This window comes from Lepidochelys kempii, unplaced genomic scaffold, assembly GCF_965140265.1.
Source record: "Lepidochelys kempii isolate rLepKem1 unplaced genomic scaffold, rLepKem1.hap2 scaffold_59, whole genome shotgun sequence".
NCBI classification, from domain to species: domain Eukaryota; kingdom Metazoa; phylum Chordata; order Testudines; family Cheloniidae; genus Lepidochelys; species Lepidochelys kempii.
The window spans coordinates 651,725-679,605 of record NW_027333640.1 but is presented as its reverse complement, the minus strand read 5'-3'; positions in this window follow the sequence as shown (position 1 = coordinate 679,605).

The following is a 27,881-nucleotide window of genomic DNA, read 5'->3' as shown; positions in this document are numbered from 1 at the left end:
AGTACTGTAAGGATTAAGGAAACTGAACCCCTACTGCATGGATCTTCATACGGGAGGATCCATGTGCTATGTTGTCATCAGCATAGTGTAAAATCTTGGTCCCACTGAAGTCAATGGCAAAACTCCTGTTGACTGGAATGGAGTCGGGATTACACCCTAAAATGTCTGAACGTTAACAGTAGTGGTATGTTATTGTGAATGATCCAGGATTGAACAAGCACTGTATTCAGCTTGGAGCAGCTTTTTGTGTGTGTCTGGTTGCAGCAGTCTCTCTGCTCTCACTATTTACATCTAAGCTCCTCTTCAAGTACAACTCATGCAGGTAGATCAGAGGTTCCAGTTTAGAGGTGAATCCCTCCACCCAACTCTCCTTGTAAAAGAGACGGGGATAGACAAAAAACTTTGGCAAGAAACCCAGGCTCATCATCAGTCACTTCTAAACAATGCTGGGATTACTATGTTGTACATTCAAAGGTTGGAGTCCCTTATTCTGTTTCTGAATCACCAACACTGTTTTTAGGACTGATTAAGAATCATTGGAAATAGGATGACCAGGGGTCCCGATTTTATAGGGACAGTCCCCATTTTGGGGTCTTTTTCTTAGATAGACTCCTCTTACCCCCCACCCCCTGTCCCGAGGTTTCACATTTGCTGTCTGGTCACCCTCATTGGAAATGGCCTTAAGCGATAACCAAGCTCTATCCCTTAACATCTAGCCATTAGGTGAAAAGAATATCCTACTCTTTCACAAAGGGGAAAAATGGCCTCTACTTACTCCAGTAGCTCGGAAGGCTCATGCCAGAGGGCTGCTGGAAGAACTTTTTGTTTACGGAATTATTCCAGGAAACCCCTCCAATCCAGCCAGTGGCAGGGTAAAGAGAATGAAAATGTTTAGTACCAAGGGCTTGTCTCCATGGAGATATTCAAGAAAGCTAATCCCCATTCATTTCAAAATGCATTAGTTAAACTTCATTCAACACCTGTGGGGACACACTTATTTAGAATTAAAGTGGCCTTCATTCAGGTTAGTTTCATTCATGGAATTCACTCCAATTAATAAGGCCCATTTTAATTCAGAATCAGAGCATCCACACATGTGTTTAATGCCATTTACCTCATGCACTTGAAATGTACACCTTTAGTTCATTTGGATTAACTTTCCTTACTGTCCCTGTGTAGACAAGCCCTAAGGAATTTAGCCCTTATCTACCTATATGCAGACCATTTATTAGTTGTACAGTTCCCAAAAGTGTGCTAGGCTCTTTACACATCAGAATCTACTCTTCTAATGAGGTATTTACAAGATGCCCACCATTCTGTTATCTAAGCGACAATAGACAGGACAGAAAGAACTAGATAGGCAGACAAATGGACATTACAACAGTGAAAGAAGGTGAAGAATTCCTTATACCTGCTAATGGTCTCCTCACCTTGTATACAGAGAAGGCAGCGGATACTGTCAACCACCCACTGACGGGACGTGGCCAGCGAATCACAGCTGTATGGTGCTATTAGTCCAATCAGAGATCCAAACTGATCAAAAGTTCCCTGAGTCTAATGAAAAAAGAACAAAGAACGAAGAATGAATGGTCTCCAGTTGGACTAGACTTCACTTGCCATCCTTATTGTTCAGACCAGTCAGCTCTGTGTTTTTTGGGGAACCAGGGCACAGTATCTAGCCTGTCTGACTCATGAAAGACACCCTCCGCCCCCACCAGTCTCTGTTTGAACCAAAACCCATCAGAGAAAAGGCTTGCAGAGAACAATGAAGGGTGTTGGGAGACACACCTACACCCCTCCTGAGAAGGGTGACAAGATTAAGACATCTCCATTTGAATACAGAGTGAAGAACAGAGACAACTCCCCTAGCCTCATCTGCATGAAAGATGGGATAGGAATTAGCATGAAGAATGAGGAACAGAGAACCGCACTGAACTCTGGGACCAGAAAAGCAGGGACGCATTGCATCATGGGAATCCCTGCTCCAGATGCTAATGAACCTATGCCTGCACACACCTAGCTCAGCAATTATCAGACCAATTCTAGTAATAAATCTTTATTATCCTAAAATACTGAAGCAGCCTAGTTGCCTTGTGAGCTCCCTGGAAAAAACCACCACCCATAGCCAAGAGTGATCAGCTCCTATTGTCTAGCCTAAAGAAAACCCTTGAAAACCCATTAGTTTACCCATAAACAAATCTAGTGTTCTCCCTTGAACCATTGTATTTTCTCTACAAAACCCCCTACCTATGCCCAAGTAAGGGGATTCCATCTATGCCCAAGTAAGGGGATTCCTATGCCCAAGTAAGGGATTCCATCTCCTGACTGATTGTGATGGGGGCTCTGCCTGTCTCCAGCACTCAGGACCCTGAGCTACCACCATTACCTGGGAACCCCACCCAGTTCAAGCCTCATGGAGTGGATGAGATTTCCCCCCCCCTCGCCCCTCCGTTTTCTTTTCTTCCTCAGGTATTAACCTTTCAAATGTAACCATTATGTTTGTTTAGCCCTCCTTGTGTAGTTATCACTATTATTCAATAAATAACTTTTATGGTTCAGCTGGTTGCTTCTCTCTCCCTCTCTCTCGCTCTCCAAATTTTACTCTGTATTTTCCACTTTCCCCATTTACTCTGCAGCAACCCTTCTTTTACCTAAGCTAAAGGTCCCGGTAGCGCCCAAAAATACTGTGGGGTTTGCTCATGAAGTGGGTTACTACCAGTACAATTGTAATGTGGAAGTGGGATAGGGATGTGTTAAACTTGGGGCACATAAGAGGGGAGCAGCTGAAAGTGCTGCTTAACCCAGCCCATTGAGTACAGGGACATATGAGAGGATCAGCTGGAGAGGGCTGATGGACCTGGTCCGCTCAGACTTGCTCTGCTAGTGTGAGCGTACGTGCGTGCGTGTTTATCTAGTTCTAGGGCTGGAGGAACCCAGCCCTGGGGAACCGAGGGCCTGCAGGGTAGCTCCATTGGGAGGGCACTTGCAGAAGGAAGGAGTAGAGCTCCCTATGAACACACAAGTGACATAAGCAGCACATTAATAGAATTACAGACACCCTCCCCAAGAAGAGTAACCCTAATCAATGAGCCTACCCCAAAGTAACAGGCACATCTGGTAACATTGTGCCCCTGATTCCTGTACTGTACTGGGTAATGCACATTGGAAAACATAATCCCAATTGTACATAGAAATGGATGGGGTCTAAATTAGCTGTTATCACCCAAGAAAGAGACCTCAGAGTCATTGTGTACAGTTCTCTGAAAGCATCCGCTCAACATGCAGTCAAAAAAGCTAACAACATGTTAGGAACCCTTCGGAAAGGGATCGATAAGAAGACAACAAATATCATTATGCCACGATAGGAATCTACAGGACCCCCACACCTTGAATACTGCGTGCAGTTTTGGTCATCTCATCTCAAAAAAGATGTGTTAGAATGGGAAGAAATACGGAGAAGAGCAACAAAAATTAGGCCTATGGGATAACTTCTCATCCAAGGGAGATTAAAAAAAGAGCGACTTTTCAGCTTGGAAAAGAGACGACTCAGAGGGAATATGCTAGAGGTCTATAAAATCATGACTGGTGTAGAGAAAGTCAATAAGGAAGTGTTATTTAGCCCTTCACCTAACACAAGACTGAGGGGTCCCCCAATGAAATTAATAGACAGCAGGTTTAAAACAAACTAAAGGAAGCATATCTTCACACAATGCAGTCAGAAGACAGGATACTGGGCCAGATGAACCATTCTTTTGCGGGAGGCAGGTTAGCCATTCTTATGTTTTATGTTCTTAGCTGGTTAAATAGAAATTTTCCTTTACCACCCTGGGAGCATAAGAACCAAGAATGCATTTGTGACACTGGCAGACCAGGCAACCTGGGTATGACCCATAATAACTTAACAAGAGGCACTTCCACTGTATCAAGACAGTTCACTTGCATGTGAATTTCAAAGAGATGGATTAGACTAGCAATCCTCAACTCATTAAAAAATGAACAATAGATGCTAAGTCTATTTGTCTGTGTTGATCTATACGCGGTTAGAAGTTTCACAATGTAACCAAATTAGCTTGTCGATGCTCATTCCCTTTCAGGTCTTCATTATGTATGCAAGGTGTTCAGTTAACCTTAAAATCAAAGATGTAAGATACTGCAGGAAACTAATAATTTCTACATTGTTTTCAGCTTAACTCTCTGTGTTATAATGGAAGAACGGCTAATCACCTTATGCGAATGAGTAACTAGTTTACTGTGTATGCACAGGAAATAGAAGATTAGCTTCAAAGCAAAGTACAGGAGGCGATCTGCATTGCCTAGTCTTTCTCGGGGGAAGGTCCTGCTGTAACCATTTTTGTGAGGTAGGCTTGTCAGCCTGCTAGAATAGCTAGAAAAGAGAAGGCTCGGGCCTCATCCTGTCATCTTTAGTCTGCTGAAACTTTGAACAGGGAAAGTGTAAGCCATAGGACAGAGAGCTTCCAAATCATCATTTGAAAGAACCTGGAAAATGCATGGAAAAACTAACAGTCTTTACATCTAAGCTACCTTTGGATTCTGATCTGTTGGGAAGATTCCAGAGAGACTTGTACAAGCCAGCAGTTTATTCCATCACTGTTGTGATCCTGAACTATGAACATTGACAGTCACTTGTATGGATATTGATCTTTTAACCATTTGTAACTCTCTTCTTTCTTTTAAGAAGAAATCTTCAATTTCGTTATTAAGGATTGGCTGGCAGCATGCTATTTGGGAAAGACCGGAGATTCACCTTGACCTGGGGATAAGCATCTGGTCCTTTATGATGGGTGAACCTCACATATGGTGAATCAGGTTTTCAGTAACCCCTCACTATATTAGACTGGGCTGTTTAGATGGGAGCCTAGGTCTGGAATGGCAAAAGGGACCGTGTTTGGCATTTTGTAAACTAGGGTGGAAGCTCTTTTGCTGTTGAGTTGGTGCATGTAATTCTAGAATAAGCCATCAGTTTGGGGGATTGTCTGTCCTCTACTTCTTGCAGTCTGCCCGGAGTGTGGTCACAGCATTGTTGTGTAAACCTCTCTCTTATGGAAGCAGACGGATCTTAGTCACTTTGAGATCCCAGATGCTGCCCTGGAAGCTTTTTTCATGCATTTGCGTTGAGTGTCAGATCGGATATAAGCAGGGAAGTCAGCTCAAGGAAGAGGAAGGCTATACTCACTGTGCTATGAACTGTCTCTTGATAGGCAGTCAGCAGCTGAATGGTGGCCTGCAAGGCCCTTTCTCTCTCCCACTCCTTCTCTGAATGGAGCCATGTCTCTAGTAGCTGTTGGTAGAGCAGGGGAATGGACAGAGTTAGTACCAGAAAATCCCTCCCAAAAGTTCCTCTTAAACAGGTTTAATTGTCACTAAAATCCCTCTCCAAAGCACCGGACCTCCATGGAGCGAAGGAATTACATGTCTAATGGAAGTGCCAGGGACCAGATTCACCTCTGAGTGATTGAAGACAAAGGAGTTACATGAGAGATGAACCTGGGCCTGTGTACGTGATGTCTCCTGTAGACTGTCTGATGGGAGCTGTCTACCACATTGCATGCTGTTTGATGTCTGCTGCTGTGTTGTTTCCTGGGCAACTTCTCCCACGTTGAGTGGCCAAATGACAGAGAGGAGCGTTTCTTTTTATTAATTTGAAGAAGAGCAGAGAAGTCCCCCCCCCCAGCCCAGCTCCTTTTAGAACTTCATTTTTATACTGAAGGTGCATCAAACTCCCCAGCTCTTCAAGATATTCTGTTCATGTCTGAGGAACAGGAAGTCTCCTCTGGATGAGTTTCCATACACAGGGCTTAACTCAATATGAATGAATTCCTCTTTGAAGAAGTGATCAGTTTCAACTGGTTCTCTTGGATTTGGCTACTGCAGTGGTGATTTTCTTGCCGGTCCAAGTAGTGTCAACTACATTGTAAGAAGTTGGTCCCAATCCAGCCCTGGCATAAAATGGCATAGCTTCTGTGGATTTCAGCGGGGCACATGCCTGCTTATCCCAGGAAGAATTTGGTGCTTTTTCCCCCCGACAATTCACTCCACTGTGGAAAATTCCTCCACAACTGAAGCTTGACTCCCTAAATCTCTGACTCTTCCCTGCAGTAACAGAACAACAAACAAACAAACAAACAAACAATCTTCACCATGGTTCAATGGTCTACTCACTTGAAACATTTCCTGGAACCATTGTGCGGTTGGTTCTTCCTCCAGCAAAGTCTTCATTAGCTTGCCAAGGGCTTCCAAGGACTCTACGTACAGTGACTGAAACCAGAAGAGAAGGAGTGAGGCTCAGCACAGATAATTTGTGTGTGTGGGGGGGGGCGACGACTGGGGGCTGGGGAAAGCTAACCATAACCTTGCCAGGGAGGCCATGTGTGACTTCCATCACCCAGTGCCTGCTGGGCAGAAATACAGTGGATGGTGCCTGAGGAGAATTGTTGTCACGTACCTGTATAGGCAGAGCATCCTTTGCTGTCTCTTTCATCATCTTCTCCAGGGGAGGGAGGGGAAACAAACTTTTGAAACACTGATGAAGGAGCTCACGGTTTTCCTTCAAGGTCAAAGATGGTTTGAGTTTGCTGGCAGAAGAAAGAGAGAGAGAGAAAAGTCATGCATTAGACTCAGTACCAGCTCCAAGTAAAAGAAATGGGTCCAATGACTGGAGATTGTCTCAATCTAAAACCCTAAATGCAAACAACCCTTCACTTTGCAGCTGAGCACCTCTTTGCACCTCTATTAAGTATTGGCTCATTGAGAAGTAAAGCTAAAGCTTCAAGTCCCCTTTTTAGAGAAACCCACTAGCTTCCTTCCCCCTACCAGCAAGCCAGACACCTCCCTCCCCATCTGAACTCTCCTGCATTGGACTGCATGCCCCACAACCTCCAAGTTTGTGTCTTTCAAGCACAAACCTCCAAATGGACACATTCAAACCCTCAAGAACTAAAGTTCTGCTGGTGAGCAGCATGTGAGCCAAACCCGGCAGGCATCAAACTGCTCCCAACCTGGCACTCATGAACTAACAAAGACGACATCACAGTGCCAGGAAATATGGCAGAAAATAGCCTACCTCAGATGTCTAATGGCAAGAATTGCCTTGTAGCGAACTGGAGATGCCAGGGAATCCAGTGGTTCCTTTTTAATGAAGTCCTGAAATGCACGAATAGAGAAATTAAAAAAAATGGGAAATGGATTTGAAAGGCAGAGAGGCTTTCCTCTCACACCCTGAAACAGGGCCATATGCCAGGTCTGTAATAAACAGACACCGTGCTCGGCAGGCTCTCTGCCTCAGAAATGGACCGTAGGGCCATCTGCAGGCTATACGGAGGACAGAAAGATAACTCCCCAGACACAAGCCATTCCTGCCACTTACAGCCCACAATAGGTCGGCATCCCTGCCAAGCTCAGAGTGGACCCAGCAGCATTCTGGGTGCCGTGCAGGTAGCTCATGAGACTGCAGTGGTACAGTCACAGCCAATGGATAAAACAACATCTACCTGGAAACCCAGTCTGATGACATTACAACAAACTCCTTTGTACTTCAGTCCTCAAAGCTCCTCATCACTCACCAGCATGTAGCCAAGGAGCTCCAGTTTGTAAGAGAATTCGAACTCCTGGGAGTCTCTGGTCTCCAAAATGGCACAGCTAATCTCCGTGACATTCTGGATGAGGGTTAATTTTAGGTGCATGTCCTACATAATCCAGAAGGAGAAACAAGAGGATGTGGATGAGAAACGGAGAGAAGAACCAGAGTCCAGAAGATAAAGATCAGGAATTAAATCTAGCCACAGGAGAGGAGAGAGGTGTCCACAGACCCCAGAAGGCAGAGGACCCTGGCTCTGCACCCACCTCAGAAGAAGAGAAAAGCCAGGTTCATGAAAGAAATCCAGGGCCACTTACACCAGAGCAGCCAGGACTCCTGCTTGATGTGGCAAGGAAATCAAGCTCTGTGCAATTTAAACAAGCAACTTGTGGATAGAAAAGGGAAGAGCTGAGGGCAGATTATTTAGAATTTACCTTGTTTGTAAGAGCAATGCCCAGCACCTGAAAAACAAAATGCAAAACAGCTATTAGCAATGTCTATAGTCCCACATAACACACATCCTCAAAATGGCCTGGCTGGTGAATATGGAGCAGAGAGAAATCATGATTGTTAAATCTTCCAAAAGGCAGGAAATGTATCCAGAGGGGGTGTTTTGCAGAGGTCAAGATCAGGGGCCATCCTATGGAATATTTGCATTTGTGAACTTCTGGAAGATATCCGTTTGGTTCAACTGTGATCAACTTTTTTGACAAAGGCTAAATGAGATTCTCACTTAGACAGGGCAGAATTGAATGGCAAAGTGACGTGGCGAGGTTGCACTGAGAGGAGAGTCAGTACCAGCAGTCAGACACCTAGGAAACAGAAATAACGAGCACACAGACAAACAAGACGACAGAGAAGAGGGAAGGGAAGTAGTGAGTCCAAGAAACAGAGTGACAGCAAAGAAACTAAATACAAGTTAGCACCATTCTCTCTTGGCTAGAAAAAGATAGAGCTAGATACACATACATATTAGGGGAGTTAGAGTGTTATTCTGAATAGCCTGAGTGTGACTCCATGTGAATTACTGTGCAGCTGTGCTCGACAGAATTTCAGAAGACTATAGAAAAACTAGAGAAAACACAAAGAAGAGCAACAAAAGTGATACAACATGTGACAGCTCATGCTCCATCCATTACAGTTTTAAATTTCAGTTATATGACAAATTATTGCTCAAAGGAGAGTTTTAGAAAATACAAGCCCTCTCTCTATAAACTCAGAGGCAATTCTATAACTTCAGGGTAATGCCCCTCACAGTTGTCATGCAAAGGCTCTTACCTGACAACTGGTTCTGTAATGGTGAATGATGTTCCTTGTGATGTCTGCCTCTACTCGGGAGAGAAGCTGCTCTTTTGGAGCATGGACAGCCACGTTGCTGTATGTCAGCATCAGGGTGCGGCGAGTCTTGCCTCTTGTCCCATGGTGGTAATCCTAGACAATAGCAAACATCACTAGAGACAAGTTCTTCTGATTCATTTGGCCTTGGAATGAATCAAACATTGGTGGAGCCGGGCCCCCGAGCCTTGAATACTGCTGGAGCCCGGGCACCATGAGCCCATAGAACTCGCCGCCCCATCGCCATCATTCCCACTGGGTAACTCTGGCCCAGAGAGCCGAAAAAGGCTGAACCGACAGCAGTGGAGTACACGGGAGCTTAGTCATTGACACTGGTGGGTACAAGATCAGGCGCTAAATGTCTTGCCTAAGGCTGCACAGTGAGTAAATGGCAGAGCCAGCAATGGGAGCCCAGAGGCCTAGTCTCCTGCCCTATCCTCTAGATCAGTGGTGTTCAACCAGGGGGACTTCTGTACCCCTGAGGGTCTGCAGGGGTCTTCCAGGGGGTATATCAACTCATCTAGATATTTGCCTAGTTTTACAGCAGACAACAAAGAAAGCACTTGCAAAGTTACTAACTCAAATTTCATACAATGGCTTCTTTAGACTACTCTATATACTGCCCACTGAAATGCAGGTACAATATTTAGATTCCAGTTGATGTATTTTCTAATTCTAGGGCAAAAATGGGAAAATAAGCAGTCTTTTTTTCAGGAATAATGTGCTAGGACCCTTTTATAATTTTATGCCTTATTTTGTAAGCAAGTAGTTTTTAAGTGAGGTGAAATTTGGGGGACACAAGACAAATCAGACTCCTGAAAGGGGGACACTGATCTGGAAAGGTTGAGAACCACTGCTCTAAATCAGAGGTTCCCTAATTGTCATCCGTAGACCACTGGTGGTCTACCTAAAGCGGGTTGGTTAGCCACATGTTGCTTGCAACACCTCCTCATTTCCAGCTACTAACCTGGAATAAAAAACAGCTAAAAATACCTTCAATGCTTTTCCATGCAAGCAACTGATGTAGTTCCCACACATTGTGCATGGGAGGGGCGCTCAAGCCATGAGACATCAGACGGTAAAAATCATTTGAGAGAACCCCAGCTCCACATCGTGCTCCTGTCTGCTTAACGGCAGGCATCACGTGGAACGCATACACTGGGGGACAATGCTAGCTGACCGGAGCAGACACTACCGTGGGGCTGCTGCCCCTGCTTTGGAGGGAGAGGAAGTTTGAGAGAACCCCCTGGCTCCTTTACCTTCAGGCGGCTGACGAACCCAGAAATCTTAACCTGGCTCATTGCAGCCCCAAACTCCTGAAGTGCCTTCAAGGTGAGGTCCAAGTGGCTCGCAGCACAGACTGCGAGGATGGAAACGACTCCCTGTCACCCAAGAGAAATACAGGTTAGGATCGAACCAGGTGTCTGATAGAGCCCACGAGTCCATTCCTTTCACCCAAAGTGGTGTAAAGTGCCAATCAGGCCTGAGACACATGGGGAGCGGGCGCTGAGTGAAATAGCAATCAAGAGGATAGGAAGCAAAATGGCATCTGTCCCAGGCCAACTCAGAGCTGAGCCCCACAGGGAGCATTCAGGGATTACTTGGTAAAATGGGGAGAGGGACAGAGGCCTCACCTGTCTCTCAGGGGCTTCCATATAATCTGCTGTCGTCAGAAGTGTATGAATCTGTGATTTAACATGGACCAGGTCCTGACAAGCTGCTAAGGACGTTCCTAGTGCCTTATACAGGAAACTCTGAAAGAAAGAGACCAGCCCTGGGATATCAGGAACACAACGTGCCTGTCAGTACAGACCCAGCTCAGCAACACTCAGGAAGGAACAAGACAGCCAAGTCCAAGCACCCATGCTGCAGAAACATCCCATCGTCTAGCCCAGCCAGAGAACCAACAATGCAGTACAGACAAGCAGCCTGTCCAAGCAAATATTGGAAGGGCAGGGGGGCAAGAGAGCAGGGAATAAGTACAAACAAATTTTATACGCAGAATAAAATATCAAATAATGAAACCTTGAGAGAAGCCTTATGCAGCCCTCCAATCAGAATTTCAGGGGAAAGTAACTAGAAACTAAACCTTAACAGAGAACAAACCTTCTCTTTGGAGGGGCTGGCATAGCTGGCCATCTGCCAGCTCAACTCAAGGGATATCTGGCTGCTCCAGGCACTGTCGTCTATCATCTCCAGAGATGTTCTTAGGAACTGCGTGTAAAACCAGAGTTAAAGCAGATGGTTAATTGCAAGAATGTGGGGGCTGTTGTGGGGTTTGGGGTTTTGTTTGGTTGGTTGGTTTTTGCTTCCTTGTTCTGTTGTAAACTTTCCAATATTCAGGTGTCCTGGGAAGATTATTTCCCTATTGAGAACTATAAACATTGACAACCCAGACTTCCTCTGCCTCTTGTTCTTGAACCTTTGCCTGAGGATTCCTCTCAGTCCCCAAACCCAGATGGACAGTGAATTGGAGAATGAGATGGAGCCAAGACATCTGACCATCGAGGAGTGATTTTCCGGGACGATGGCTCTAGTCAACTTTGAACAAAGGGCCCTGGACTACGAAGGACCAGGCACCTTTTCTGAAGTGCTATGGACCCTTTATGACACCTCCCAAGGTACCCAGGGTTGTGAGGGACCTCACTACCACCTGCCCTTAGCATGAGGAAGCCTTCTCTGTACCTGCCAAGTGTCAGCTCCTGACTCTGCCAGTCACAGGAAACACAAGCACACCCTTCTCACCCCGTCCAGGATCCACTGTCCTTCCACAGATAAGCAATCAGTACACTCCAACCGCTAGTCCTCTGGACATCCCCAGAATGTCCAGCCCCTGTTCCACTGGACACTCACAGAATTCAGAGGTTTGCTACACACCACCTTACCAGTTTCACCTCAGCATCACTGCTCCATTTCACACACTTCGATACATTGACAGTGAAAAGAAGTAGAGTTTAATTCACCAAGATCAGAGATTTGAGAAGCAGCAAGAATAATTAATGTACACAAATGGTTACATAAAAATAAAATCCTAACACACTTCTAGAGCTTCAACTTAAAGAACCAAACAGTCCCCTGTCTCACAAGGGATAGCTCCCCCAAATCTCTCTCCCAGCAGGAAACACCCAGACCAAATGTGATCCTCCATTCATAAGACAAGCCAGTTGGCAATTTGTCCAATAGGTGAAGGATACCTGGTGCAGGATACCTCTGGACCTCCAGATATAGTTCCAAGCATCCATTGTCTGCTTGTAAACAGGGTACCCCCTATTGTTTGTTTGTTTTTCTTCTCTCGAATCTCCTCTGGAGACTTTGCAATCACTTGATTAGAATTTTGCTCTATTGATTAGCATTCACTGTGAATAATTACTCAGTCTACATACAGCCATTCAAGCAGCTAACCATCTTCTGCCTGAAAGAAACTTCTTTATCACCTTCTGGTGACCTGCCCCAACGCACAGACCTTCAAAGCATCAATTTCAGTAGACAACCATAACGCCTTAGATATTATCCATCCAGTCACTGTGCAATGATTATGAGGATTATGCAGTGTGGCACAGGCATCCAGGAAAGGCTTTACATGACACCCTTTGATGATATAGAAATCAGATCCAGGGAATCCTGGGAACCCTATGCACTCCTGTGGCCTCTGCCAGTGGGTACCCAAAGGACCCGGGGTCACACCCTCAACTCCCATTGAAGTCAGCCAGAGGTTAGTAACTCTCAGCAATTTGCTGTTTCAGGCCCGACTTTTGAACAGCAGCCAGGAAATATCAGAAACCTCACAAGAGAACCTAATCTTAGTTGATTTTGGAGCCCAAAGAATTTCAAATGAGGCTGGATCTGGAATGGGAAATTTTAGAGTGTAATCCAACCCCAAATGGAACTCCAAACCTTCTGGGGCTTCTTTGTCACTAGGTCCTTTCCTTTCATTTTCAGCCCTCGCCATAAAAATCTTCCTTGTCTGGATTTACATGAGGCTGTAAAGAGCTCTTTCTGACCACAAAGACTTCTCCATGAGATACAGACACCAAACCTTGTCTTGTCTCTTTTCCTCTTTGGGTTTCTCAGAGCAAGTTTTCTTTTGAGTGGCAAATAGAAAAAAAAAATCCTTTAGACGTCCCCCAGTGATGCATTAGCACCATTAGCATGCTGGGTTTCTGGTTAAGTTTTGTGTTGTTCCCAGGGGTAACACAGAGGGATTTATAACTAGAGCTGGTTGAACAATAGTAAAGCCATTTCACAAAACAAGTGGGATTTTTTTTGTTTTCTTGATTTTTCAACATACAAATGAAAAGTGAAAACACAAAAATATTTTGCTTTTCAAATTCAAAAATGACCATTATTCAATTCTTTGTTTTCCCCATTTCCTTCCCTTTATCCCTCATCCCCGTGCTTTTTTCCCCCTCTTCCACTTTGTGATTGAAAAGCGGGGGGGGGGGGTGAGGGGGAGAAGGAGACAAACAGCAAAGCAACTGGAAAAAAAATCAGCTTCAGTTTCAAAAAACTAAACATTTTCTATTTGGGTTGGGGTTATTTTGTTTTGGGTTTTTTTTGTGTGTGTGTTTAAAAAAAAAAAAAAAAAGAACCCTGAAAAATTTGAAAATGTCCCATGAAAATAAAAAGGCCATTTTTAATTGAACAAAAGTTGCAAATGAAATGGTTTGACCAGCTCTGCTTATAATGAATAATTTATCATTATTTTTTTCCCCAGCTGATATATTTGGAGGGGGAAGAGAGGACTGTGACAATACATCTGAAAGCCATCCTCTACCTGAAGCAGCATGTGCTCCCACCGTGCATGGTCCAGGGAATTCTCTGTGTTTCCTATAAAGCAGGAGGCAAAACAATAATGTCACCTAGATTAGCAAGAAGAGTCATCCCAGGTATCTCCTTTGCAATCAGTCCTTCTAAAACTCCTGGTCTGCCAAGCTGTAACATACCTGGGCTTTCAAGGCGAAATGGGACTGTACCTATTGGGTTCTGGGAGAGTCACCCTGCTCCTGTCCTGAGGGGCTTAAAACAGCCCTGGGAGAGGGCTGTAGGAGGGAAAGAGGTGAGAGGTTTTTCGCAGGAGTGGGTGGGTGAGATTCTGTGGCCTGCATTGTGCAGGAGGTCAGACTAGATGATTATAATGGTCCCTTCTGACCTTGATATCTATGAATCTATGAAAGGGATTAACAAGAGCTGGGCTGACAGGGAAAGCAGCTATAGCTGTAGCCAGGGTAATCAGGGCCCAGCTGGCCCTTATAAGAGGGCCGTGGGCCAGTAGGAGAAGGTCTTTCTCTCTAGTTTTGAAGGGAGTAGGGCCTGCCTGCAGAAAGGGTACTGGGAATGAGGGTGGGCTGGGCTGGGGAAAGGCCAGAGGAGCAGGGAAGCTCTAGGCTGGCAACTCCCCAGGCTATCGGGCCTGGTCCAAAGCCCATAGGGGTACTGGGTTGCAGGGAAAGGCAGCAGACCCAAACCCCCTTGCCTGTGGTGACTGGCTCTTACACTGCAATCTGCCCCAAGGTGCAGGGGCTTGATAATGATGATGCGCAGTAGCCCAGACTGAGGCAAGGTGGGGATTAGAGGGTTGGGCGTTCCCCAGAGAAGGAAGACCCATAGAGACTGAGGGGGTACTGCCAGGGTGCAGCACCCTGGGTAAAAAGGGCACCGGGGTCTGAGAGGGACACGGGCCTGCAGAGGGTGCTCTGTGCTGGAAAGAGCTAATTCCCAGATGGCCAACACGAGGCGCTGCAGGGGTGAGTCGTTGCGCCGTCACAGGGACCTGCGCCAACGTTCTTTGTTGGACCAACAGAAAATGTCCTGTTTCAGAGTAGCAGCCGTCTCAGCCTGTATCCACAAAGAGAAAAGGAGGACTTGTGGCACCTTAGAGACTAAGAAATTTATTGGAGCGTAAGCTTTCGTGAGCTACAGCTCACTTCGTCAGATGTTACGTACCCTGCTGGCATTTTTATTCAGGGTCCGTCAACCCACCAGGAGTGAGATGCTGAGCACTCCCAATTCCTCTTGACTTGAATGGGAGCTGAGGGTGCTGAGCACCTCACAAAACTCTTCAGCACATCAGAAGACTGGGTTTAGTAGGAATACAAACTTTTCCTGCAGAATCAGAGATTCTGGACTTGATCTGAACTGGATGTAAATCGGTGTAGCTTCACTGAAGTCAATGGAATTATACTGATTTACATCAGCTGAGAATCTGGCCCTGTTTCTGAGTGTCCAGCTCTAACCTAGCCTTCTTTAATGGCGGCACAGTGTAGTGCTGGGGACTCTGTACAGCTGCAGCAAGGAGGGAAGATACAGCTCATTTTTTAAAATCTTTTTTGGAATATCAAACCCGCTTGTCCATTGGGGGGTTCAACGTTCATGAGAAACATAGCGGGCTTGTGCTGCACCTAGGGTCTGTCCTGCTCCCCAGAGACTAGACAGGTGCAGCTACGTCACTGGAGCTCTGCTGGCATAACACCATCGTGTAGACGCAGCCTGCGCTGACTGAAGGGTTTTTTCCATGGAGGTCAATAGAGTCATACCACTGTAAAATTGGTGAAAGACATTATTAGGCCCACAATACCTAGATTCTCCCTAGGGCACCCACTTGGCCAACCTAGCTTTTATGGCACAGGTTTCTTATGGGTTTTTTAATTGAATCCCCCTTGAAAGTAAGCGTGGGGTTTAATTTTCAGAAAAAGTCCATTTGCAAAATCAGACTCTATATGTAACCCCAAAATCTTTCACTAACCTCCAGCTTCATGCGTATTGACCTTCCCAAAAAATAACCTAGCAAAGGTGTGGGGGAAAGTGCTGTGACATTTCCATTCAGCTGAAACCTTCCTGGCCTGATTCTGCCCTGTTTGAATTGGCCTCAGTGGTTCACAGTTATCCAGAGGAAGGAAAAGTGTGGGCCTAGAAGCCCCATTTCAATTCCCCACTGTTCCCACGTACTGCAACAGGAATGGCACAACACACGTCAATACGAAGCTGCATTTTCTGGCTTCCCTTCTATTCTCCATGGACCACACTCCTCCTAACTAACACTTTACCTTCAATGTACTGCAGCAGAGATGGGATCTTTACTACCCACATCTCACCCACTGCTGCATGGACAGTTTGGTGCAGGGCCTTTAGTAACTGCAAGGCAGCACATCCGTGTCCTTCTCTTTCATAAGGGGATGAGGCTACTACCTGTCAATGAGAGAGAAAGAACAGGCTAAGTTTTGTCAGCACAATACCAGTTTGTTCCTGAGGGAGGGAATAGTTCAGAGACTCATTGTGGAGACAATCCAAGAGAGTTGTTGCTTCTACTGCAGTGCCTTCCTGAAGAAGAAAGCATTCTAGCTAGTAGGAGGATGCAGGACAGTGTGTCTCAGGAGAGGCCGGAGAGAGAGAGAGACCCAGTCATACACATTCCTCAGCCTAAGTCAAGCATCTAGCTACAAAACCAATTTGTAGAGTTAACTGTCCCATTCCACAGAAAACCTATTCTCATGGTCTACTCACCAGGAGTCGCGCCAGCAGCCCCTGGGGTGTAGGGAGTTGCACTAGGGAAAGAAACAGAATAGCGTTAATTATGCCAGGCTTTGCAGAGAGTCCTGCTGATGTTCTTCACCTATCCATTTCCAACATGCCCACCAATGTTGAATACAGCTGATAATAATTTGCATTTCCATAGTGCTTTCAGTCTGAGCATCTCAGAATGCTCTACAAACATGTATGAATTCCACCTCATAGCACCTCTGTGAGGTTGGCATGAATTACTCCTTCATTTCACAAGTGGGGAAGCTGAGAGAGAAAGATCAAGTGATTTCCCCAAGGTCACATCCGAATTTTGGTGGCGAGCTGGGAACAGAACCCACATTTCCTAGCTCCCTCCCATGGCCGTGTTGTAATCACAAGACCATCCCTCATTCATTTTAGCCTCCTGATTGCAGATGAGAGAACTGGAGCAGACTGAACCTGTTCATTTCATAGTGCCTGGAGAGAAGAAATGAAAGAGTTTCTCTTATAAACCTCGTCCACTGGAGTCGAGGCAAGCAGCTGCTTCTCCTTCCCGCTGCTTTTTCTCAACCAGTTCCCTCAGGCATCTGCAAAGAGGCTTCAAAGTACCGGTGTACTGAGCTGGCACCACATACTCCAGCAGCCTTGGCCATAACACCTGCAGAGAAGAGCGAGACTGTTCAGTACGGAGCTATTTCCGTTCCCCCACCTCCAGTATCCTGCTGTCTGAATCCCTCCCTGCCATGTAGCTTCTCCTTTGATTCCTCACGGACCCTTCCCTAACCTATCACCTCATCTCTCTCTCCCCATTAGCTCACTCTACCTGTCTGGTGCCCCCTCACTCTGTCTTTTAAAGACACTATCTTGTTTGGTGAGTGCTAGGATATAGATATTCAGGCCTGTCTGCAAAGGCCTGTACTTTAAGAATTTAGGTGTATTCTTATCACTTGGCTAGTTATAGAGGTATAAAAGAAAGAATCAAAATCACTGTCTGCTGGTGTAAGAGCCTTCTCTTACTGTGACAGTCTGAGGCCCTCTTCTTAGGCTAAGGCCTTTGGCTAAGCAGCAGAGGCAGCCATAAGCCAGGAAGCGAACAGTCACATCCTCACATTCCAAACTAGTCACAATGAAATCAGGTGCTATTGGGCTGTTAGGAATACAATCCTGTCCTGATAGTGCCTATCACCTCCAGAGAAAGGGAAGGGCCTAGAAGATGTAAAAGGAAACTTAGTTTGATAGCATCCTGTCTGGCAAGAACTCACTTATCAATACTGGGATGTGAAATCCTCACTTCTGTATTGTCTTGTCATTATCATAGAATATCAGGGTTGGAAGAGACCTCAGGAGGTCATCTAGTCCAACCCCCTGCTCAAAGCAGGACCAATCCCCAATTTTTGCCCCAGATCCCTAAATGGCCCCCTCAAGGATTGAACTCACAACCCTGGGTTTAGCAGGCCAATGCTCAAACCACTGAGCTATCCCTCCCCCCATTATAGTTCCCACTTTGCTATTGTTTGTCTGTATAATCTCTGTCTGGTTCTGTGCTTGGTCCTGTCTGCTGTATAATTAATTTTGCTGGCTGTAAACTAATTAAGGTGGTGGGATATAATTGGGTACATAATCATCTTACAATATGTTAGGATTGGTTAGTTAAATTTCAGGAACATGATTGGTTAAGGTAGAGCAAAGCAGAACTCAAGTTTTACTATATAGTCTGCAGTCAATCAGGAAGTAGGGGGGTGGGGGAAATGGGAACAGGGAATGGGGGTAAGGAAATTGGAATCATGTTTGGCTAAGGGCAGGAATGGGAACAGGGACACAGGTGTAAGGCTCTGTGGTGTCAGAGCTGGGAAGGAGGATACTAAGGAAGGAAACTGGAATCATGCTTGCTGGAAGTTCACCCCAATAAACATCGAATTGTTTGCACCTTTGGACTTTGGGTATTGTTGCTCTCTGTTCATGAGAGAAGGACCAGGGAAGTGAGTGGGTGAAGGAATAAGCCCCCTAACAGTGAGCAATTGGGTTCGCACCCAGAGATGAATCCTCTTTCCCAGCATTAGAGCATTATGGAGATATTTAGATCGTAACATAAGCTTACCCAGAACTTGACAGACCTATATAAGGCACAGTCCCAGCCCCAATATCTCTTCAAATCTAGGATCACCAACTCTACGTTTCAGAAGTATTCATGGGGGATCTAAGGGGAAGTTGTACTCAGACAGTGGAAAGAATTAAGAGACGATCTCTGCAACATGATTCCTTCCAGTTAAGTTGCTTTATATCTTTTCTCTACTGTGAACCGCTTACTCCATGATGAAGGGGTCACATCATCCCTGACATGAATGTGACATGCTGATCCTCCATTATGCTGACTGTGCAGAAGGCTTCCTTGTGGAGGGGTACAAGGAACGTAAGGAAGAACGTCTCTATTTCAAGAAGCAGTAGCAAGAGGTCACTTACTTGGGTCATTCCATTGACTGAGGTGTCCAGACATTGCAGGATGTCAATGCACAGGGTTTGGATCGTGCTTTCTTCCTCAACATCCTGGGTGAGAAGTGTTGTACCCTGCTGTGAGATAGCTACATAGAACTTATTCGCTAGCAGTAAGACACTGGCAATAGAACCAGTGTCCTTCTCTTACAAAGCCATCTTGAGCATTGACCTCTGCCTGCTTTTATACTGCACTGGAAGTGCACAAACGTCTGAAGGGAAGAGAATAATAGAAACTCCGAACTGGTGGGTCAGATCCCAGGCTTAGGAAAACACTAAAATGAAGGGAATGATTCACTGAACACAAAAGAGTTCCCCCAACAGTGTTCAATTTTTTAAAATTTGAAAAACTCTTTCATCTTTTGATCTCTGAGGAAAAACATTCCGATTCTGCCCAGGGGAAATAAATTTGCAGAACCAGGGGGATCCAATCTCTTTGTTCTGATGCCCCAACCAGCTTGGTCATCCTGTGTGTAGTGAGTGTGATTCTATCAATGGGACCAAAACTGGCCTGATGAGAAAAAGCAGCCTTCTTTAAGAGAGATGTGTGTGTGTGTATTGCCACAAGCTCCAACTTTGTAGAAAAGGGGCCAGGCAGAGCTAAGATCTTCCACAACTTACTGTCAAGTTGAACTGTTTATGTTCATACCTATCACGGATTCAGTCATGGAGCACAAAGTGTCTGGGGCCCGCGGCTGTGTCCATGGATAGAAATACGGATTGAAGAGATTTTTATGCAACCTGCATAACCTGAGTGTTTTGCTGATAGTTTAGGTCTGCTTTGACAGTCACAGAACGGGGCATCGTTCTGTTTTTTGGAGAGTCGATTTAAAACAAAAAGATGTGCTTCCTTGTACAGGAACATTTCACTGAAAAATGGTGTTTTCTGAATGTTCAATGACTCATCAGAGGTTGGAGCAGCATAGATAACTCTGTTAGATGGAAATACCCAGTGTGAGATTCTGGTCTCTGTTACACTAGTATAAATCCAGAGTAACACCACTCAAGTCAGTGGAGTTACCTTGACTTTACACCAATATAACGGATCTGATTCTGGCTCTAATCATTCAGTCCAGCTGTCCTGGAGTCAAAACTCCCACTGAAGTCAAGGGGAGCAATCAGCATGCAAGAATGGTAGGACCGAGTCCTAAGTGTTAAGAACTCTCCTTACCAGTTTGCTGGCGGACACACTGAACTCGCTGAAAACATATGCTACCAGATCCCATGCTGCACAATTCTCCACACTTCCTGAACTGAGCAGTGTCCTGATGAAATGAAGAGCTGCCTTCCTCACCTGCAAGGGTAGAGATTACACACAGCACTTCTTGTTAGCCCTTCTGCCTGAAATAGGAGCTAGGATATGATATGAGAGTCCTTATGCTTTTGATTTTGTCTCCTTGGATTAGAAACATGGATACATTTAACACCGGCAGGAGAATGACATGCCTTCTCTATTCTGCAGTCTCTCATCTGGATCGGAATGAAAGCTCCACCCAGATATCCATTCATCCCATAACACTGAAAAAGTTGAAATAGTTCACTGTTCCACACACAATCTTACCGTAGCATTCTGATCACGGAGAGTGGATTTCACTGCCTTCACAATCAGAAGCTTTTTAACTCTTGTCTCAGGCACTGAAAGATAAGGAGAGGTGTACATTGCTTCTTTGTTCCACACACACTCACTTTCCACATTGGAATTAATCCTGGATTTCAAAGGGCCCTAGTTAAGAAGATTATCAAGCTTCTCTCCGCTACAGAATCAGTGGGGAAAACATAGGACCAGATTCTGGTCTCAGTTGCACCCATGTAAATCTAAAGTAATTCCATTTCTCTAAATAGTGCCATCCTACTACCATGATGGACATATTATAAAGGAGTTTGATAGACTGAGGTGACTGAAGTTAATCTGTGTTTACACCGGCATAACAGGACTCAGAATCTAGTCTAGAGTGTATAATACTGAGGATTCTCGAGTCAGGAGTATTATTCTATTTTTATCTGATTATTGTTAACATGCATTAGCCCCAAGTTAACTTCTGTATTTGAAGTTGAAAAAGACCTTGACAAATATCTTGGGCTACATTCAGCACTTAGTTGAACCTGTTGATTTCTGTGTGGCCATATGGGAGTAACTTAGGGCAGCATTTGGTCCCTTAGGGGATCTCCAAACCACTGGTGACTGTGTGTTCTAGAGCCTCTGTGCCCCAGTTGCAGAGGTGATGAGTCTGCTGCAGCCCTGCCGTGCCTACAAAGCCTTGGTTCTTTAGCTCAATCTCTAGTAGCTCAAGCTTTTAGCTCTGGATGTCCTCAACTCAACCCTCAGCATGTCGGCCAAGAGGGCAGCTGGCACAGTTGCTCCTGTGTTACTTACAGTCAGCACCAACAATAGCTCTCAGGAAATCTAAAGACGCCACACGAACGGCCTCATGCTCAATCTCCAGCTGCTCGTGTAGAAATGCTAGCAGGTCATCAGGAGAAGAACGGGCTGCAAGGGAAGAAATCACATCCTCACTGTCTGCAGAACTCTTCTTCTTACCGTACCTCACAAAGGTAAGGAAGTTACAAAGAAACCACTGTGTAACTCAGAGTCTCTTCCCCTTACCTAGCAGAAGTACACAATGGAACAGCTCTTGGTGGTTTTCTATGCTGAGCTGCTTAGCTGGAGAACAGATCTGTGGGAAGAAGGGAAATGGTGAAAGAAAAACTAATCAGAAGCAATGGAAAAGAAAAATGTTCAATTCATTTCTAAGCTTCCACTTCCTGCTTGTCCAACTAGAGGTCTGAACCCCAGGGAGATGGTCCTGCATGCACAGCAAGACTCCAAGACAATGACCAATACATTAGATAAGAGAAGCTAAAGTGTTTTGAGCAGCAGAGCTGACCTAATCAAGATACAGCCACAGTTTTTACTTTACAACTCTGACTCCCCCTGGTAATCGGCTTATGGTGAAATCGCTTTACAAACTGAGCTGGATAGTAGCTAAGAAAATGAGACCGCTCCCTGCTTACTCTTGAGCCTGCAGAAATCAGTAAGGCATGAGGAGGTCCCCAGGCTCTGCACGATCATTCCATTGATTTTTTAGTGTTAATATGTTTCAGATCTGCTGTGCCTAAGCTCAAGGGATCCAAGCAAAACCACCCCTCACCTGGTTGTGCAGAGCACTGCAGATGGCTTGAAACTTCCCTTTAGGTAGAGGGATCTTATATTCAACAGAGACCTCCAAGAGCTGGCTCAGACTCTGCAACAGAGGGCGAAAGTCAGATGGTGGGCACACAAAGGAGCCATATGTAGTGACTGAAGCAGATTCAGGGGATTCCTAGATTCCAAGGCCAGACCGGATTCTTGCCATCATCTAGTCTGACCTCCGGTCGGTATGACACAGGCCAGAGACCTTGCCCAGAATAATTCCCAGAGCAGAGCTTTTAGAAAAACATACCAATCCTGATTGAAAAATCGTCAGAATCTGCCTCGGCCCTTGGTAAATGGCTCTAATGGTTAATTATCTCACCATTAAAAATGTACGCCGTATTTCCAGTCTGAAAGTGTCTAGCTTCAGTTTCTAGCCATTGGATCAAGTGACACCTTTCTCTGCTAGACAGAAGAGCCCATTAGATAATAGGAGTCCCTCATGTAAGATATTATAGACTGTAATTAAGTCACCCTGTCACAGGATAGGTCCACCCCGTCAGGGTGGTATCAGGTTGAGAAGGAATTGAAGTAGATCTGGAGCGGCCCAACTGGCCTAGTCTCCCTAGCCACCACAGCAGTCCGGGCTCCTAGGGCAGCATCGCCTAATGGTCGGGATCAGTGCAGCAGCCCTTGGGTGAGGGACCGCGGCCCAACAGCCTGAGTCACTTGGGCTGCCCTTCTCGGGATGGCAGTGCGGCCTAGTGGCCAAAGTCAGTAGACCCACCCTTGGCTGCAGGGCAATGCGGCCTAGTGGCCAGAGTCGATAGAACCACCTTTTGCGGCAGGGTAGTGTTGCCTAGTGGTGAGCCCTTCTCCACTGGGTCCTACCTATTGCACAGGGTCCCAGCCCAGGGCGCAGGGGTATCTGCCACCAACTCAGCGGGGATCCTTCCAAAGCATGCTGAGTCAAGCCTGCTACCTCAACTGAATCAATGCTTCATCCACCTAGGCTGCTTCCCACCCGTTCTTCCGCAGCTGGGAGTCTCAGGGATTCTGGGGTCTCTCCTCCATCTCTGGCATTGGGTGGCTGGGGGTCAGCTGCAGCCACAGTCCGGCTGGCCTCTGAATCCTGGAGCACTGGCAGTCTCTCTGCAGGAGCCTGCAATGCGCCTCTGCTCCCTTTGGCAGCCATCCCAGCCTGAGCTGAGCGGCTCTCTTTTGTATCCTGGGTCCAGCTGAAGCATGCCGAGCAGAGATGAGGGGGCATGACCTCCTCGGCCCACAAAGCATGATTAACCCCTGCTGAACCAATGCGGGGTAGGTAAACCCCATCACACACCCTTTTACTTTCTGTGTATTAAACTAAATAGATTGACTTCCTTGATTCTCCCTCTGTAGGGCATATTTTCTAATCCTTTCGTCACTGTGGCTCTTCTGTCAATTTAGCAACACCCTTTTTGAATTGTGGGCACTAGAACTGGACACAGGATTCCAACAGTTGTCAGACAAGTGCCAGATTTAGAGGTAAAATAACCACTGTGCTCCTCCTTGAGATTCCCCTTTTGATGCATCCCAGCTTTAGCTTTTTTGGCCACAGCATGAGTTCATGTTCAGCTGATTATGCCCCATGACCCCCAAAATCTTTTTCAGAGTCACTGCTTCCCAGGACAGCATCCCCCATCATGTATGTGTGGCCTAAATCCCTTGTGCCTAGACGCATACATTTACATTCAGCCGTATTTAAAGGCATATTGTTTCTTTGTGCCCCGTTTGCTAAGTGATCTAGATCACTCTGAATCTGTGAGCTGTCCTCTCCATTATTTACCACTCCCCCATTTTTATCTCATCTGCCAACTTTATCGATGATGATTTTATGTCCTCTGCCAGGTTATTGATTAAAAAAAAGGTGAAAATCTAATTCCTTCCTGCATCTAACACACTTTTCTCCTTTGCTGCTTGAAGTTTCCAGAATGTCTCGGATGCCATCTACATATTTTACTATGTTTACACAGTTGTGTAGTGCCCTGATGCTATCAAACAAGTCCATGATACATTGGTTCCCTCCAAATCATGGGTATTTCAACCCCCAAAGTGACCACATACTCTGTACTAGAAAGCTTCAACCAACATAGACGGGGAGTAAATATCACTACCAAGAAGTTATAGCTGTCTCATGACTTCATTTACAACTGTGTAGCCCCACTGAAGACAGAATATGGCCCCTTACTTCTCGCTCATGTGGTACTGAGGGTGGATGAAATAGAGAGACAAGGCGAGTGAGACAATATCTTCAATTAGATTATCACACCCACCTTGTCGCTCCAATATCTTGGACCAACATGGCTACAACAGCACTGCATAGAACGGTAGATGAAACAGACAGGCAATGAGTTTATATCTATCTAGTTATGCAGTGCAAAGCAATGACCCTCAAGCCTCCTTGTTATTAATTTTCAACCATTGACAGTTGACTTGGTACCGACCAGAGACAACATATGGTAGCCCCTGCTCTGAGGAGCTTATGATCTAAAAGAGAGACACAGAGTTGACAAGATGTTTTGGGAAATCACAAGGAGAGAGTATCTTGTTGTGCAGGTGTTTTGTTTTTTTATCTCCTTCTCCTCCTCCCCAGGAAACAGAGGATGCTTTTCATCAGAGGCAGTTACCTACAAATCTTGTTGCCTGGGTCACCATGTGTATAAAGCCAGAACTTGTGTGCATATTTATTATCTAACAAGTCACTATCTAGACCAGGAAACCCCACTGGTAGCAAATTCCTCCTGCAGTTCACACATGCACACACAGAGACAGTTACCTTAATGAGTGGTACCTCACCTTGGTGACGTGAAAAACATCAATTTCCTCCTTATATTGCTCAAGGAGCCATGAGATCTCCTTAAATATTGGATTTTGTGGCTCCTTTTTGTGTAGTAGGATGCCCATCATGGGACCAAGGGCTTTGATGATGGCCTGCTTGAGCTGCATAGATGAGACACAGAATTTATGTTCCTATGAATTCATTCAATATCTTCCAATAGGCACACCTTTTCTGCTTCTAATGAGTGCAATTTCCCTTGTTCCACTGTCGGAACGGTCCTATCCCAATATTTCCTGGTAAAGAACCAGGACTCGTAGGGTTGGTGTCAGGATTATATTCTAATGCACCTCACAACTAGAGCAGGTAAAATATTTCCCCAGATTAATATGCATTCTAGGCCAACTCATCCCTGCTGTAACTCCACTGGGGCTGAATGGACTTAGACCAGGAATTAATTTAGCCCACTATCCCGGGTTCATCTGCACATTAGGTGCACAAAACTAGAATCCATGTACACTAGGTACAGACCGAATTTCCATGATGTGGTGACATTATAAACGTATGGGTTTTCGATGTTTTACATGACACTCTGTTCCATCCAAAAGGACCTACCATTAAATGCCATCATCACAAAGAGTGCCAGACACACAGAATGTAACATCAGAACAGAATGTAAGCTTTAGAAAGTCAGCAATTCTCACCTCCAGCTCCTCACAGGTCAGCCAGTTGCTGGTCACATGACAATATAAAGGAAGAATTTGACTGCAGAATCGTGATTCACCCATTCTGGGGAATGAGCACTTTTCCCAGTTCATAAAATATCCATTCACTGCCCTTGAGCATTTTTCCAGAACTGCACGGAAGGAGAGAAGACAGGCAATGTGAAAAGGACATAGTAATAATGAGGAGAAGTTGCTTTCTCAGAGAAGACACCCAGGCCTATCGTTTACTCCAATTCCAATCGTTTACTCTAAGGTGCCACAAGTACTCCTTTTCTTTTTGCGAATACAGACTAACACGGCTGTTCCTCTGAAACCTCCAATTCCATGGCAGCTCCTATCAGGACTAGATGCTGAAATCCCATATCAATTTGGAGCTATTTCTCTTTCCCCCATTCCATTTCTTGTTTCTTAAAAGGCTTTTTGCTTTGTACATCTCTCCATCTTTTTTCAATTACCATCATTTGAAGACTCGCGTCCTCTGCAGTTGTTGTTTATTCAACCCGAACACTGTATGATTTCATCTTGAGTTACAGTTTGTCTGAAAGATGTTCAGTGCCCCTAACTGCCATTGGCTTTAGTGGGATTTGAAGGTAGTGGGGAGCACTTTGCCCTAAAAGTCGGTGTATCTAGTGTCCTTGCTAAGAGGAATTAGGGCCCAATCCTGTTCTCTATGAAGTGGATGGCAAAATTCCCATTTCCCTCAAGGGCACAGGATTAACCCCTTACTGAGCATCACCTGAAAAGCAAAGGAAGAGAGAAGTGGAGAAGAAGAGAAGACAGAGAAAGAGGGTGAAAAGAGATGATGATGATGATTGATGATGAAGAAACTAAGGAGAGAGAATGGGTGGAGGAGTGGGAAACAGGGGATTTTTAAATGTACAGTAATGAAATCTGCTCCCTTCACCTCCTCCCCCAGGAGCCTCCTGGCAGAGGGGCAGCTTCAGCCTTTGTGTCTGTTTATTTTAAACGATATGCGTGAGTCACAAAGGGCCTGAACTTACAAATGCTCAGCACCTCCTGCAAAGTAAGGAGCATTCTCAACTTCACTGAGTGCCACGGGAGCCAAGGAACGCAGCACCTGGTGCAATCCAGGGAAGGGAGCACAGTTCAGGGCCTGTTTGCAGACTTGCTCAGTCACTTAAATCTGTACCAAGACCCCCTAAATATCCTGGCTGGGATGATTTAACTGGGAATTGGTCCTGCTTCGAGCAGGGGGTTGGACTAGATGACCTTCTGGGGTCCCTTCCAACCCTGATATTCTATTCTATGATCCATTTGGAGCACCTACAGGAAGTGCTGGCACTTACCACCACAAAATGCTTGTCTCATCCTGCTGTCCTCGACTAACTCCAACATGGAGATCATGACGTTCAGGATCATTCCCACAAAAGGGATACACTTAAGTGCTGCAGAGAAAGACCAGAAGAGAAGGAAGACAGACAATCAGCTGCTCTCTGCCTTCTTACAACACACTTAGAAACACTGTGGGGCAGGATGCTATGGGCTCCGAGGCCATTGGCGCTGCGTAAGCAGAGCAGAATGGCTTTAAAGCAGCCATTGAAAGCCAGTGGGGGATTCACCCTGAAGAGGGGAATCCTCCACAAGTGTACAGCTGTGCCCAATGCCCAACTCACTCCCAGAGTAAGGGGAGAGAGCACTGGGGCGGGATGGGAAGTGGGGTGGAGAAGAGCTCCACTAGACCTGATCTTCCACTCATTCCCATCCTTCAGGTACTTCACTCAGGGGCATAAGTTAGAGCTTGCACCTCCGGCTGGATCGCTCATGATCTGGAGGCCAGAACTAGCAACAGCAGTTAATCTTGTGTTTCTACACACACACTCAAACAGAGCTCTGTTTAGCGGTAACATTTTTAGGTAGAGAGATAATCCCCTGTCCTTAAATGAAAAACAATCACTTTGAAAGAAAAGAGGGAAGTGACCATACCATAGGCGGATGACAGGTTGCCCAACGTAATGAAAATAAACTCCTCAGGCAGCTCCAGATGATATATCAGCTCTAATATGACATCACTGAAATAGCAGCGTGCCAGAGTCACTAAGGTGTTGCTAGCTGCCACTTTTAGTTCATTTCTTTCTTCCTAAAAACAAAAACCAAAAGAGAGAGACTGAGGTGACTGAAGCCGGTTGCACTAGCCAGAGTTGGTTACATGAGTCAAGTCCTTATTTCTGTGCACAAGTTGTGAATGAACCAACCCAACTTTCTGAGGGTAGAGTCATTCGTCATAAATATTCCTTGAGTCACTTGGCTAAACAGTTTTCAGCCTTTGAGTTG